The following is an 18003-nucleotide window of genomic DNA, read 5'->3' as shown; positions in this document are numbered from 1 at the left end:
AATGTTGGAGTTAGCTATACAGGGTTGTGGTTGATTCCAAAAAATATATAGTTTGAGTTGTGATCAATACTGAGATACGTATACACTGGGTCGTGGATTGATTCAAGATAATATTTATCGATTTATTTCTGTACATCTAACTGTGGACAACGAGTTGTAGGTTACTAACGAGGACAGCTGACTTAATAAACTTAAAACATCAAAATATATTAAAAGTGTTGTAAATATATTTTGAACATACTTTGATATATATGTATATATTGTTATAGGTTCGTGAATCAACCAGTGGCCAAGTCTTACTTCCCGACGAAGTAAAAATATGTGAAAGTGAGTTATAGTCCCACTTTTAAAATCTAATATTTTTGGGATGAGAATATATGCAGGTTTTATAAATGATTTACAAAATAGGCACAAGTACGTGAAACTACATTCTATGGTTGAATTATCGAAATCGAATATGCCCCTTTTTATTAAGTCTGGCAATCTAAGAATTAGGGAACAGACACCCTAATTGACGCGAATCCTAAAGATAGATCTATTGGGCCTAACAAACCCCATCCAAAGTACCGGATGCTTTAGTACTTCGAAATTTATATCATATCCGAAGGGTGTTCGGGAATGATGGGGATATTCTTATATATGGATCTTGTTAATGTCAGTTACCAGGTGTTCACCATATGAATGATTTTTATCTCTATGTATGGGATGTGTATTGAAATATGAAATCTTGTGGTCTATTGTTACGAATTGATATATATAGGTTAAACCTATAACTCACCAACATTTTTGTTGACCTTTAAAGCATGTTTATTCTCAGGTGAATACTAAGAGCTTCCGCTGTTGCATACTAAAATAAGGACAAGATTTGGAGTCCATGTTTGTATAATATTGTGTAAAAACTGCATTCAAGAAACTGATTTCGATGTAACATATTTGTATTGTAAACCATTATGAAATGGTCGTGTGTAAACATGATATTTTAGATTATCATTATTTGATAATCTACGTAAAGCTTTTTAAACCTTTATTTATAAAATAAAGGTTATGGTTTGTTTTAAAAATGAATGCATTCTTTGAAAAACGTCTCATATAGAGGTCAAAACCTCGCAACGAAATCAATTAATATGGAACGTTTTTAATCAATAAGAACGGGATATTTCAGTTGGTATCAGAGCGTTGGTCTTAGAGAACCAGAAATTTGCATTAGTGTGTCTTATCGAGTTTGTTAGGATGCATTAGTGAGTCTGGACTTCGACCGTGTTTTCTTTAAAAATGATTGCTTAACATTTTTGTTGGAAACTATATATTATTAACATGTATATATTATGTGATATATTAATCTCTTAACATGTTTGATATTGTGTGATAGATGTCTACCTCTAGCACAAATCCCATTGACTCACCTAATAATAACGAAGAGTTGAATATATATTGGACTGATTCACAAGTTCCCGAAGAAGAACCGGAAGAAGAATCAGAACCGGAGGAAGAATCAGAACCGGAAGAGGAGGAACCGGAGGAGGAAATAGAACCGGTGGGGGAAATAATAAAACGGTTAAGTAAAAGAAAATCCTCAACCAACCGACCAAGGCTAATTATGGTCAATGGTGTTTCCGCCAAGGAAGTAAAATATTGGGAGGATTACCAATTCTCCGATGAATCGGATTCCGACGAGAATTCCGATGATGTTATAGAAATTACCCCAACTGAATTTAAAAAGGCAAAATAAAATAATAAGGGAAAGGGCATAAAAATAGACAAATCTAATTCCAACCCCGATGAACTTTATATGTATCGTCAACCCTCGAAGCCCTTAGGTTGTAACAATGACCCGGGAACCTCTAAACCACCAGGTTTTTCTAAACCGTTGTGGAAAACGACAGCTCGTATTAGGGGAACATCATATATCCCTAGAAACTTGGCAAAACGAACCAAAACTGAAGAAGAAGAAACGAGCGAGTCGGAATAAGATAGTTGTATTCGTGTGGTGTAATATATGTAATATAGTGTGCTTATGCTTTATGATATATGTAAAAATTGCTTGTATTAATAAGTATTTTTTTTATGAATCTAACTCTTGTCTATTTTACAGTATAAAAACACAAAATGGATAGACAACCCAATATTTTAAGAGACCTACCCGAAGACATGATTGATGAAATCTTGTCTAGAGTCGGTCAGAATTCTTCGGCACAACTATTTACGGCGAAATCAGTTTGTAAGACATTCGAAGAACGTTCCAAGAATGTCTTGGTTTATAAGAGACTTTCGTTTGAAAGATGGGGGATATCACATTGAGAAACCCATAAGTTACGATGTGTTTACTTTGACGCATATATTGCGGGGAACCCAAATGCTATTTTACGCAACGGGTTAAGAAATTATTTTGACTCAATGTATCCGAATATAGGACTTCATGATTTAGAAAAAGCGGCTAACATGCAACATAAAGAAGCATGCTATGCTTACGGATTAGTAATGTTCGCTTCTCACCAAAGTGAGAAAAAGAACATCGGGCTACAACTATTAAACAAAACGTTCCCACAAGTGACGGAGTCGGTAATTGGGGTAAGAAATGAGGTTTTTAGGTTATTACGAGACTGTTGGTCATTAAGTAACCCTCGTCCCTTTGACGACGTTACAACACGCTGTCTTATCAATGACCATAACGGTTATGTTCCACAAGACCAAAGATGGGAAGTAGTCCTAGTAAAACCAGAATGCATGACTTGTTTCTGGACGTATGAATTACGTGTCTTTATTGCCTTTGCTGAACGACTTGTGTACTAGCTAGAATTATGTTCACAACTATCTTGTATCAAAGTTATTGTGTGCTATATTTCATGCTTTATGTAAAATAAGCGGTATTGTAAGTTTGTAAAATATTGTATAAAAGTTTGAACGCGAAATATTATTATAATCAGTTTTTCATATAGAATTGTAGTAGTTGAATTGTATACTAGCTACTAAGTATGAACTTAACGGGTAGGTACTACCCGAATTTAAACTTATAAAACGCTAATATGAAGAAAAAGCTTTTATAAATGAGTTCATATTATGCTACGAAATACTATTAACTACTCTTAATATTCTGTATGATTAACTTGTTCCATTTGACTATTTTGAAGGAAATGGCACCGACTACTCGACACACCGTGAATATGAATGAAGAGGAATTCCGTACTTTTCTAGCTTCAAACATAGCCGCAGTACAGGCTGCGCTACATACCAACAATAACCTTGGATCTAGCAGTACAGGAAATTGTGTAGGATACACCTACAAAGAATTCACTTCCTGCAAACCTTTGGAATTTGATGGAACCGAAGGACCGATCGGATTGAAACGGTAGTCCAAGAAGGTCGAATCAGTGTTTGCCATAAGTAAGTGTACGGAAGAGGACAAAGTGAAGTACGCTACGCATACCTTCACAGGTTCTGCGTTAACATGGTGGAATACCTATCTAGAGCAAGTGGGACAAGATGATGCGTACGCACTACCGTGGTCAGCATTCAAGCACTTGATGAACGAGAAGTACCGTCCCAGACCCTAGGTCAATAAGCTCAAGACAGAACTTAGAGGGTTACGAACCCAAGGATTTGATATTACCACGTACGAAAGACGATTCACAGAATTGTGCCTATTGTGTCCGGGAGCGTTCGAAGATGAGGAAGAGAAGATCGACGCGTTTGTGAAAGGATTACCGGAAAGAATCCAAGAAGATATAAGTTCACACGAGCTCGCCTCCATACAACAGGTATGTAGAATGGCTCACAAACTAGTGAACCAGATTGAGGAAAGAATTAAAGAACAGACGGCTGAAGAGGCCAATGTGAAGCAAGTCAAAAGAAAGTGGGAGGAAAACGGTGATAAGAATCACCAATACAACAACAACAGCAATTACAATAATAATCGCAACAATTATCCCAACAATCGCAACATCAATCGCAACTACAACAAACGGCCCAACAACAACAACAACAACAACAACAACAATAACAACAACAACAACAATAACAACAACAACAGCAGCAATTACAACAATCATCCCAACAACAATAACAACCGCAACAACAACAACAATCAGAAGCAGCTATGCCAAAGGTGTGAAAAGTATCACTAGGGGTTCTGCACCAAATTTTGCAACAAGTGTAAAAGAAATGGTCATAGCGCGGCAAAGTGTGAGGTCTACGGACCAGTGGTTAACAGAACGAATGGAACAAATGGTGTCGGAACGAGTAATGGCGGAGCAAGTAGTGTCGGAGCAAGTTATGCCAATGTAGTTTGTTATAAATGTGGAAAACCGGGCCACATTATTAGAAATTGCCCGAACCAGGAGAACACGAATGGACAAGGTCGCGAAAGAGTTTTCAATATTAATGCGGCAGAGGCACAGGAAGACCCAGAGCTTGTTACGGGTACGTTTCTTATTGACAATAAATCTGCTTACGTTTTATTTGATTCGGGTGCGGATAGAAGCTATATGAGTAGAGATTTTTGTGCTAAATTAAGTTGTCCATTGACGCCATTGGATAGTAAATTTTTACTCGAATTAGCAAACGGTAAATTAATTTCAGCAGATAATATATGCCGGAATCGAGAAATTAAATTGGGTAGCGAAATATTTAAGATTGATTTGATACCAGTAGAGTTAGGGAGTTTTGATGTAATAGTTGGCATGGACTGGCTGAAGAAGGTGAAAGCAGAGATCGTATGTTATAAAAATGCAATTCGCATTGTACGAGAAGAAGGAGAACCCTTAATGGTGTACGGAGAAAAGGGCAACATGAAGCTACATCTTATTAGTAATTTGAAGGCACAAAAACTAATAAGAAAAGGTTGCTATACTGTTCTAGCACACGTCGAGAAAGTACAAACTGAAGAAAAGAGCATCAATGATGTTCCCGTCGCAAAAGAATTTCCCGATGTATTTCTGAAAGAATTACCGGGACTACCTCGACATCGATCTGTTGAATTTCAAATAGATCTTGTACCAGGAGCTGCACCAATAGCTCGTGCTCCTTATAGATTCGCACCCAGCGAGATGAAAGAACTGCAAAGTCAACTGCAAGAACTATTAGAATGTGGTTTCATTCGACCAAGCACATCACCATGGGGAGCACCTGTTTTGTTTGTCAAGAAGAAGGATGGTACATTTAGGTTGTGTATTGACTACAGAGAGTTGAACAAACTTACCATCAAAAACCGTTATCCACTGCCGAGAATTGACGACTTATTTGATCAACTACAAGGCTCGTCGGTTTATTCAAAGATCGATTTACGTTCTGGATATCATCAAATGCTAGTAAAGGAGGATGATATTCCAAAAACTGCTTTTAGGACGCGTTATGGTCATTACGAGTTTATGGTTATGCCGTTTGGATTGACTAACGCACCAGCTGTGTTCATGGACCTTATGAACCGAGTGTGTGGGCCATATCTTAACAAGTTTGTCATTGTTTTCTTCGATGACATACTTATTTACTCAAAGAATGATCAAGAGCACGAAGAACATTTGAGAAAAGTGCTAGAAGTATTGAGAAAAGAAAAACTGTACGCTAAGTTTTCAAAGTGTGCATTTTGGTTGGAAGAAGTTCAATTCCTCGGTCACATAGTGAACAAAGAAGGTATCCAGGTGGACCCGGCAAAGATCGAAACCGTTGAAAAGTGGGAAACCCCAAAAACTCCGAAGCATATACGTCAATTTTTAGGATTGGCTGGTTACTACAGAAGATTCATCCAAGATTTCTCCAAAATAGCAAAACCCTTGACGGCATTAACGCATAAAGGGAAGAAATTTGAATGGAAGGATGAACAAGAGAAGGCGTTTCAATTATTGAAGAAAAAGCTAACTACGGCACCTATATTGTCATTGCCTGAAGGGAATGATGATTTTGTGATTTATTGTGATGCATCAAAGCAAGGTCTCGGTTGTGTATTAATGCAACGGACGAAGGTGATTGCTTATGCGTCTAGATAATTGAAGATTCACGAGCAAAATTATACGACGCATGATTTGGAATTAGGCGCGGTTGTTTTTGCATTAAAGACTTGGAGGCACTACTTATATGGGCTCAAAAGTATTATATATACTGACCACAAAAGTCTTCAACACATATTTAATCAGAAACAACTGAATATGAGGCAGCGTAACTGGATTGAATTGTTGAATGATTATGACTTTGAGATTCGTTACCACCCGGGGAAGGCAAATATGGTAGCCGACGCCTTGAGCAGAAAGGACAGAGAACCCATTCGAGTAAAATCTATGAATATAATGATTCACACTAACCTTACTACTCAAATAAAGGAGGCGCAACAAGGAGTTTTAAAAGAGGGAAATTTAAAGGATGAAATACCCAAAGGATCGGAGAAGCATCTTAATATTCGGGAAGACGGAACCCGGTATAGGGCTGAAAGAATTTGGGTACCAAAATTTGGAGATATGAGAGAAATGGTACTTAGAGAAGCTCATAAAACCAGATACTCAATACATCCTGGAACGGGGAAGATGTACAAGGATCTTAAGAAACCTTTTTGGTGGCCAGGTATGAAAGCCGATATTGCTAAATATGTAGGAGAATGTTTGACGGGTTCTAAGGTCAAAGCTGAACATCAGAAACCATCAGGTCTACTACAACAACCTGAAATCCCGGAATGGAAATGGGAAAACATTACCATGAATTTCATTACTAAATTGCCAAGGACTGCAAGTGGTTATGATACTATTTGGGTAATATTTAATCGTCTCACCAAGTCAGCACACTTCCTGCCAATAAGAGAAGATGACAAGATGGAGAAGTTAGCACGACTGTATTTGAAGGAAGTCGTCTCCAGACATGGAATACCAATCTCTATTATCTCTGATAGGGATGGCAGATTTATTTCAAGATTCTGGCAGACATTACAGCAAGCATTGGGAACTCGTCTAGACATGAGTACTGCCTATCATCCACAAACTGATGGGCAGAGCGAAAGGACGATACAAACACTTGAAGACATGCTACGAGCTTGTGTTATTGATTTCGGAAACAGTTGGGATCGACATCTACCGTTAGCAGAATTTTCCTACAACAACAGCTACCATTCAAGCATTGAGATGGCGCCGTTTGAAGCACTTTATGGTAGAAAGTGCAGGTCTCCGATTTTTTGGAGTGAAGTGGGGGATAGACAGATTACGGGTCCGGAGATAATACAAGAAACTACCGAGAAAATCATCCAAATTCAACAAAGATTGAAAACCGCCCAGAGTCGACAAAAGAGCTACGCGAACAGTAAAAGAAAAGATATAGAGTTTGAAATTGGAGAAATGGTCATGCTTAAGGTTTCACCTTGGAAAGGCGTTGTTCGATTTGGTAAAAGGGGGAAACTAAATCCAAGGTACATTGGACCATTCAAGATTATAGATCGTGTCGGACCAGTAGCTTACCAACTGGAGCTACCTCAACAACTCGCGGCTGTACATAACACTTTCCACGTCTCAAATTTGAAGAAATATTTTGCTAAAGAAGATCTCACTATTCCGTTGGACGAAATCCAAATCAATGAAAAACTTCAATTCATTGAAGAACCCGTCGAAATAATGGATCGTGAGGTTAAGAGACTTAAACAAAACAAGATACCGATTGTTAAGGATCGATGGAATGCTCGTAGAGGACCCGAGTTCACCTGGGAGCGTGAAGATCAGATGAAGAAGAAATACCCGCATTTATTTCCAGAAGATACGTCAACACCTCCAACTGCTTAAAATTTCGGGACGAAATTTATTTAACGGGTAGGTACTGTAGTGACCCGAACTTTTCCATGTTTATATATATATTAAATGAAATTGTTATTTACATTATTAAGTGTTTCCAATATGTTAAGCAATCAAACTTGTTAAGACTTGATTAATTGAAATAGGTTTCATATAGACAATTGACCACCCAAGTTGACCGGCACGAACGTTAAAACTTGTAAAAACTATACGATGACATATATATGGTTATATATATAGTTAACATGATTTTATTATAAGTATGTATCTCATTAGGTATTTTAACAATGAGTTATATACATAAAAATGAGACTATTAATTTAAGAAACTCGAAAACGATATATATAACGATTATCGTTATAACAACGTCTTACTAGGTGCATATGAATCATATTAAGATATTGATTGTGATGACCCGGGAATTTCCGACCAAATTTAACCTTAATCTTTATATGATTTCGATACGATAAGCAAAGCATGTAATGTTGAGTCTAGAAAACATTGGAACGATGTTCATATATTCAATTGACCTTCGACTGCTCTCGACGATTCACGAATAATTAATTGTAGATAGATATTGTGTATGTATATATAAATAATAATTCGAAATATAATTTGATGTATTATATGTTGTTGTTAATAATAATTAATAAAAATAGGGTATTAATATAATTATTATTTAAATTATTTAAAATATATCTATATATATAAATAAAGTATGTTGAAAATAAATATTTAATGATTGTAATGCTCATTTGATGTCTCGATTGATATTAAGTAAGTTTAATTCAAACTTATATGATTTTAAAATAAACGGTGATTCGAAAATGAGTTATATAAGTTATAGTTTTATTAGAAGTATATTTAGGATCTAATTATTTAATTTTAACACTTTTTATATTTTACTCATAAATGAGAGGGACAGTTGATGTACTTTATATTTATTAAATTAATGACTAAATTTTATACCATAATGACCTAAATAAATAAAGACATTTAATTTAAAAGTTTGGGATTTTTCTGAGACCTTTTTATCCGCCACGATTAACAACGGAGTGCGATATAATATCCTAATAAACTGTCGGTAGAATTTAATGTTGATTCGCACGTTTTTTTTTTATTTTCTGATTACATTATAGTATTATTATAGTGTTACTTTAGTTTAATATTATATATGTACGAATGCAAGTTGAAGGAATTTAACACAAAAGAAAATGAAACCGATGGCTTCACTGTATAAGTTTATGATTGAGATTACTGTGGGATGATTGACTATCTTTACAATTATATATATTTATTTGTTATGCATGAAATGAAAACAACAAACTACTTGGCTTCTTCTTCTACCTCACCATACCATCAACTACGGATCATCATTCAAACCACTCGCTTGCTCTTCAATCGTGAGCATCACTATCTTCATCACCATGGTGCACCCGCCATAATCATATTGATAACCACACACCATCATCAACACACCTTGTGTTCCTGTCCATGACCGTCGACCACCACCTCGCCGGACCTCCACCGGTCACCCTCTCCTCACCTACAACCAACACCATTACCGAAATCTTCTTAAATGTTTATTGTTGTTTTCATTTAAAGTCCACCAAGTCACCATCACCATAAAACACCAAACCATAATAACCAAAACATTTAAAACACCATCACCTTTTCTTGATCGAAACCGTGTGTTGTTATTTCTCGAATATTTTTTTTGCTTCGGTTGAAACCTAACAAACCCGCTTACTATTTTTGGTCCAAGGCCAAACACCACCACGATTAACCGCCACCTCCACTTCTCTCTTCTCATCTCTTTCCATCTCTTCTTTGTAAACTCAAGACTACAATCTATTTCTTGTTTCAACGTACCATTCGAAACAGCAACTCTTGTTACTATATTATTTCTATTCCGTTTAAATCACACCCATGGCAACAACCTGCAACCTTCTATTTTTTTTTTTTTCTGTTTTTCCGTTTAACTCAAATCGCCACCCTCTCTCTTCGGTACTATCAACAACCACCTTCTTCACCACTTAACCAAACCATCACCGCCATTTTTTTTTTATGTTTACTACAACTATTTCTACTACTACGTATTTCCTCTTATTCCGACTTGTCTATTACTCGAGCATACACCGTATAACTACTACTGGTGTACACAACTTTTGCTTCTTTTTCTGTTGAAATTCAAAACAAAATGGAAGCTGGATATACTCACAGTTCAATGTTTTATGAAAAAGATGTATGGATTATTACTATATATATATTTACAATGCATTATTAGTGTTCACAGACAAACGTTAGTGGAACATATTACAACTCAAAAGGGGCCGACTAATAGAAGTAGTAAAGGGACGTGTTCTTTTTTTTTTGTTATTTGATAAAAGTTACATGTTAGTGTATTAGTAAACTTTATTTAAAACCTGGTTTCATTCTAAGTGATAATGGGTTGCATGAGGAATTTTCTGTACGCATTATCTAATCCCCTGCTATACACGTTTTTCCCTTTCATGCTTATTGCTACTCGATTAATGGGTTATAGATCACACACACACATAACTGCAATGGTGATGCTAAGTGATGATGATTCGAGAGGATGATGACGGCATGTATGATGATTCGATGATGTATACGAACGAAAGGATGGGAGGTTGAAGACGATGGTGACCATGAATCATAACCGTGGGAAGAACACGGATGAAAATATGATACAGGATGATCTACACATAAGTTAGAAATGATGATAAAGAAATGGTATTCAAAAGATGAATATTATGTGGGTAATGATAATGAAATACGTATAGATCACGATGATGATCGATGTTGATGATGGTGAATCGTTATGATGTTGATGCGTATGATTTTGATTAGGATTTTGGTAATGATCATGATGATGATGGGGGTAAGGAGATGATGATGCCGATGGTACCATGTATGATGATGTTGTGATAGTATTATGATGTTAAGAATAAAGCATAAATAAAATTAAGTTTAGGGTTGTTTCAGAAATACAGAAATTTGCTTGGATGGTTGAGGGTGTTTACGTTTAACCGAGAGGTCTTGGGTTTGAGCCCGGGCAGTGGCGTTATTTTTTCTTAGGGCTTACTCCTTTGAGGTAGTATTTCTATTACCATTACTATTTTTATTATCGTATCATTTTTTAGTATTAACATAAGTATTATTATTACTATTACAACAAATATTATTTATGTAAAATATAACTATTACATATAACATAACTATATTTATATATATATTTATTTATTTAATTTTTTTAAGTGTATAAAATAAATATAGTTAAATAAATTATTATTGAAACATATAATTAAAATAACAATTAAATCACTAATAATATATAAATTTGTTAGATTACCATTATATGTGTTAATATATATATAAATGATATAGGTTCGTGAATCCAAGGCCAACCCTGCATTATACAGTTTTGTCATATGTATTTTTACTACAAAATACATTAGGTGAGTTTCATTTGCTCCCCTTTTAAATGCTTTTGCAATATATATTTTTGGGACTGAGAATACATGCGCTGCTTTTATAACTGTTTTACGAAATAGACACAAGTAATCGAAACTACATTATATGGTTGAATGATCGAAATCGAATATGCCCCTTTTAGTCTGGTAATCTAAGAATTAGGGAACAGACACCCTAATTGACACGAATCCTAAAGATAGATCTATCGGGCCCAACAAGCCCCATCCAAAGTACCGGATGCTTTAGTACTTCGAAATTTATATCATGTCCGAAGGAGGATCCCGGAATGATGGGGATATTCTTATATGCATATTGTTAATGTCGGTTACCAGGTGTTCAATCCATATGAATGATATTTTTGTCTCTATGCATGGGACGTATGTTTATGAGAAATGAAAATCTTGTGGTCTATTAAAATTATGAAATGATTATTTATGATAAACTAATGAACTCGCCAACCTTTTGGTTGACACTTTAAAGCATGTTTATTCTCAGGTACGAAAGAAATCTTCCGCTGTGCATTTACTCATTTTAGAGACATTACTTGGAGTCATTCATGACATATTTCAAAAGACGTTGCATTCGAGTCGTTGAGCTCATCAAGATTATTATTAAGTTATTTATAGTTTAGATATATTATGAAATGGTATGCATGTCGTCAACTTTCAATGTAAATGAAAGTTTGTCTTTTAAAAACGAATGCAATGTTTGTAAAATGTATCATATAGAGGTCAAGAATCTTGCGATGTAATCAACTGTTGTGAATCATTTATAATCGATGTGGACTTCGTCCGGATGGATTAGGACGGGTCCTTTCAGTTGGTATCAGAGCGGTGGTCTTAGCGAACCAGGTCTGCATTAGTGTGTATAACTGATAAGTCGTTAGGATGCATTAGTGAGTCTGGACTTCGACCGTGTCTGCATGTCAAAAGTTTTGCTTATCATTTCGTGTCGAAAATTACTTGCTTATCATCCTTAAAGTCTAGACACGTCTTACTACCGCTATTGCATAGACAGTGTATAGATAAATTCATATTTTAGCATATATGTTGTTGTTACCTTTGCCTAACAGCTTCCGTAGATTCCTCCGCACCTTATGGGATTTTAGTATTATATATGCATATGTAAATTATGTATTGCAGGGTACTAATCTACATCCTATAATCTATTTCTTATCAAAAAATCCGTCATCTGATCGTACGGGATGAATCCTTCAACCAGTTCGAGTCCCTAGAATTCCGATAGCTATTCCGATAGTTATTCCGACAGCTATTCCGACGTGGACGTTCACCTAAGCTCCGAAAGTAGCGTCACCAGAATGAATCAACCAACCAACCATCCCCAATTCATATGATGAGTTCGTAGTCGATTTAATTAATGGAGACGAAAAGAAGACAATCCTTTCCATCAACCAAATTCACCTCTTGGTGAAGAACCTGAAGCACGTACCGGCGAACCAGACCGAAACACCATTTTAACCCTCATTTCCCGAATATCTCACCACGATTATATTCTATCTAAAATTCTAAACCTTATTCATCCACTCGTTCCGACCGACAATCATCCCGGAGTAATACAAGAAGTCAGCGAACTTCGCACCCGAGTTATAGTCTTGGAAAAATATGGTGCAAAACGTACCAGCTTCAGCAACAACATCAACACCAGTATCACCAACAACTCAAGTTTCAACATCACATGCCTCAACATCGCAATCTATACCTCGAGCATAATTATCGTTCTACATCCTGTCCTACATCGATGATCTTCGTGCTACGTATCGTTCTACATCCATTGATCTTCGTTCAACATGATGATTATGTAATCTCTAATGTTTTAGAGATTTTATATTCTTGTTCTAACGGTAAATCAGATGAGGTTAATATCATATTAACTCATTAAATTCATGATTACATCTGAAGAAAATATATATGTATATATGTTTTTATAAAGATTGTAATTAAAAATTCTTTCGTACAAAGTGTTAATTGTGAAAATATTTTAAAGGGTAGGTAATACCCGAGGAATATTCAGATTTCACATTAATAAGTTACACTGTACATTCTTCGAAGCTGATTCAACAGTCGTTTACTATCCTACTTACATCCACCGATATACAAATCCGTTCACCACAGAATAACCATATTCATCCAATTACATATTTGAATTTTGATTTATCAGAATCCAACAAGTGGCATAATGAAGAAAACAATTGACAAAATAAAATTTGTTAGAAATAAACAAATTAACTATGAGGAATTTTGTTAAGTATCCACGCTAATTGTTCCTAGCTAACTGATTAATTCCGTATCACATTTTATTTATCGCAATTTAATTATCGCAATTTATTTTATCGTAATTTTAATTCTCGCAATTTTATTTATCGTCATTTAATTTCTGTTATTTACTTTACGCACTTTATTTTTCGTCATTTATTTTCTGTTATTTATTTTACGCACTTTAAATATCGGGACACGTATACAAGGTTTTGACATATCATATCGACGCATCTATATATATTATTTGGAATCACCATAGACACTCTATATGCAGTAATGATCGAGTTCTCTATACAGGGTTGAGGTTGATTCTACAATAATATATATAGTTTGAGTTGTGATCGAGTCTGAGACGAATACGGGTCACGATACGTATTAATTAATTCGAATATTATATATTAAATTATATATGAATTATTGGACTGTCAACTGTGGACTATCAACTGAGGACTACCAACATTGGACAATTAAAATGAATTAAAATATTGATTATAACATATGAAACAAAACAATTCTTCCAGTTTGCCACTTGATTTCGTCTTAAACATCATTTGTATCTTGACGATTACAATCTGCGTTCAAACCTTTCATGATTCTTGAAAACACCTCAATCAAGAGGATGAACCAACCACACTTCATCTACGGAAGGAAAGAATTATGCATATAGTTATGCATCTGGAAAACTCTCAGAACCTGAGTAAACGTTTAACATGTATCTGTGCTAGATCCTTTAGCATTATTATTACCCAAAATAACTATACAATCCCTTTTCAAATTAGCCAATTTTGTCACAGCTCCAGCAAGTCAACTTCGACTTTTCGTTCGAAACAACCTTATTATAACCTGGATATATATGTGTGCACTTTTATCGTTACCGGAGGACCTTTCATATTCCACCATATTACCATCGGCGTTTAATCATCTAAAAACACAATTTTCATGAAACCACCTCGGATTAATAACTGATGATTCAGATATCATAGCATTAAATGCAGAGGAAACAGAAAAATGGTAGATGGTCTAAACGATCAAAAGTTTGATGATAAAGAAAGGAGTGTTAGGAACGCTCGATAAAAAAATTGGGTATTGAAAAACAGATTGAGCTACCCATGAAGGAGACCAAGGACAAATACAAGGACCAAATCCTATATTCAAAGGATTCAGGTAATTCTGGATCTGTTGAAATCTTTAGAGAATATCTTACTCCAAAATCATGTTAAAATCTTGCGGAAAATCTTTCTCCATTAACCATCGAACTTAGAAATTCCAAAATATCATCATCAATATCTTCGATATTTCTGAGGATATTTTCGTAAATATTCTCGTCCGATATTATATACCTCTTCGTGCTTCCTGTGTATCATTATATTGGAAACATTCAATAGAAAATTTAGTACCGAAAAGCAGATTATGCGAAACTATTAAGAAAACCGTGGACAAATCACAAAGAATAAGTTTGACTTCAAAGAATCCAAATGATTCAATGTCTGCTAAAGTCTTTTGTGAATATCTTGCTACTTACTCTAAACCCTTGCAGACAATAGTTTCTATCATCCTCTGATCTTAGATATTCCAAGATATTATCGTATCTTTCATTATAAATATCCTCCATATTTCTGAAGATATTTTCATAACTATTCTTATCTGAAATCATTAATCTCTTCGTGCTATCAGTGTTACATAATATAGAAACTGTTAGTTTCTATATTTTGTAAACTTACGAGCTTAAAATACGAATGTTATTAAAGTAATGTTGGGAACTGATGCATGAGTTAGTATAATATAATGACACTTGATCAACGTGATTAAATTACAGTAAGTCATGCTGAGTTTCTAATGGAACGTGATGATTCACAAATTATAACATCATCATATGCCATGTTACACGACTTTTACATTCTATTTAATCTATAAACATATCAAGAACATATTTTCTTGATAGTTCTATCTTTTCCGTGATATTCTGGTAATGTGACAAATCAAGATCGTGCTATTACAATTTCCTTCTTAGAACATTAACATTAACAATGTTCATTCTGAAACTTATATCCGCGAATTCTGGACCATTACAAGAGATGCCCAATCGCAAGAAGAGGAAACGAAGGGACAAAGCTCCGAAATAGAAAATGGAGTATAAACTGCAGCAAATAGGAGGGAGTATTAACTGCAGATAACAATGATTATAGGAAACAGAAATAGGGACATTGAAATATAAGGGGAGATATATAGCCCAATAACAACAGGGAGGTTACAAACCATGGATATTAATACGAATAGCAATATAAAGACATGGTAGAATTAAGAATAGTATCAACCCAAGGTAATGGTAGAAGTAAATAGATTTTTCTGGTGGAAGATTTAAAAGAAGGATGACATAAAGGATAGTTTGGAAAATATCAATGATTAGAACGGGATTAAGCATTTTCACGATCTTTTGGATGTATGAACTAAGAAAGAAAGTATAGGAATGGTGAGAATAATGGAACAGAAAAGTTTAATTAATAGTGAAAATATCAGACAAAGTAATCAAGGCAGATCACCGTAATTAATTATAGAGATCTTAATTTCGTTAATCGCCGAAGAATCAAATCTTTTAGATTTTGAAGATTTTCTTTAAATCCCTTGAATTCCGGAATTCAGTCAAGTCAACGTCAGAAGTTAAGACGCACCTAATTTCTAAAATCAACCCTGACTGCGTCAAAAGCTAAGGCAATTCTTATTTTCCTCATTTCAATCTTTTGTGATAGCTTCACTCGTGCTCTTCGAATAATCGAATTATTTTATCTGTATCATTCAATAATGATAAAACTCTATTTATCAGCTCATACTCGTCAGGGAAACATATTTATTGTTAGCCATGATGATCTCACTCAAATTTCGGGACAAAATTTCTTTAACGGGTAGGTACTGTGATGACCCGGGAATTTCTGACCAAATTTAACCTTAATCTTTATATGATTTCGATACGATAAGCAAAGCATGTAATGTTGAGTCTAGAAAACATTGGAACGATGTTCATATATTCAATTGACCTTCGACTGCTCTCGACGATTCACGAATAATTAATTGTAGATAGATATTGTGTATGTATATATAAATAATAATTCGAAATATAATTTGATGTATTATATGTTGTTGTTAATAATAATTAATAAAAATAGGGTATTAATATAATTATTATTTAAATTATTTAAAATATATCTATATATATAAATAAAGTATGTTGAAAATAAATATTTAATGATTGTAATGCTCGTTTGATGTCTCGATTGATATTAAGTAAGTTTAATTCAAACTTATATGATTTTAAAATAAACGGTGATTCGAAAATGAGTTATATAAGTTATAGTTTTATTAGAAGTATATTTAGGATCTAATTATTTAATTTTAACACTTTTTATATTTTACTCATAAATGAGAGGGACAGTTGATGTACTTTATATTTATTAAATTAATGACAAAATTTTATACCATAATGACCTAAATAAATAAAGACATTTAATTTAAAAGTTTGGGATTTTTCTGAGACCTTTTTATCCGCCACGATTAACAACGGAGTGCGATATAATATCCTAATAAACTGTCGGTAGAATTTAATGTTGATTCACACGTTTTTTATTTATTTTCTGATTACATTATAGTATTATTATAGTGTTACTTTAGTTTAATATTATATATGTACGAATGCAAGTTGAAGGAATTTAACACAAAAGAAAATGAAACCGATGGCTTCACTGTATAAGTTTATGATTGAGATTACTGTGGGATGATTGACTATCTTTACAATTATATATATTTATTTGTTATGCATGAAATGAAAACAACAAACTACTTGGCTTCTTCTTCTACCTCACCATACCATCAACTACGGATCATCATTCAAACCACTCGCTTGCTCTTCAATCGTGAGCATCACTATCTTCATCACCATGGTGCACCCGCCATAATCATATTGATAACCACACACCATCATCAACACACCTTGTGTTCCTGTCCATGACCGTCGACCACCACCTCGCCGGACCTCCACCGGTCACCCTCTCCTCACCTACAACCAACACCATTACCGAAATCTTCTTAAATGTTTATTGTTGTTTTTGTTTAAAGTCCACCAAGTCACCATCACCATAAAACACCAAACCATAATAACCAAAACATTTAAAACACCATCACCTTTTCTTGATCGAAACCGTGTGTTGTTATTTCTCGAATATTTTTTTTGCTTCGGTTGAAACCTAACAAACTCGCTTACTATTTTTGGTCCAAGGCCAAACACCACCACGGTTAACCGCCACCTCCACTTCTCTCTTCTCATCTCTCTCCATCTCTTCTTTGTAAACTCAAGACTACAATCTATTTCTTGTTTCAACGTACCATTCGAAACAGCAACTCTTGTTACTATATTATTTCTATTCCGTTTAAATCACACCCATGGCAACAACCTGCAACCTTCTATTTTTTTTCTTCTGTTTTTC

This window comes from Rutidosis leptorrhynchoides, chromosome 3, assembly GCF_046630445.1.
Source record: "Rutidosis leptorrhynchoides isolate AG116_Rl617_1_P2 chromosome 3, CSIRO_AGI_Rlap_v1, whole genome shotgun sequence".
Lineage (NCBI taxonomy): Eukaryota > Viridiplantae > Streptophyta > Magnoliopsida > Asterales > Asteraceae > Rutidosis > Rutidosis leptorrhynchoides.
The sequence above is the reverse complement of the archived record's forward strand: the minus strand, read 5'-3'. Positions refer to the sequence as shown.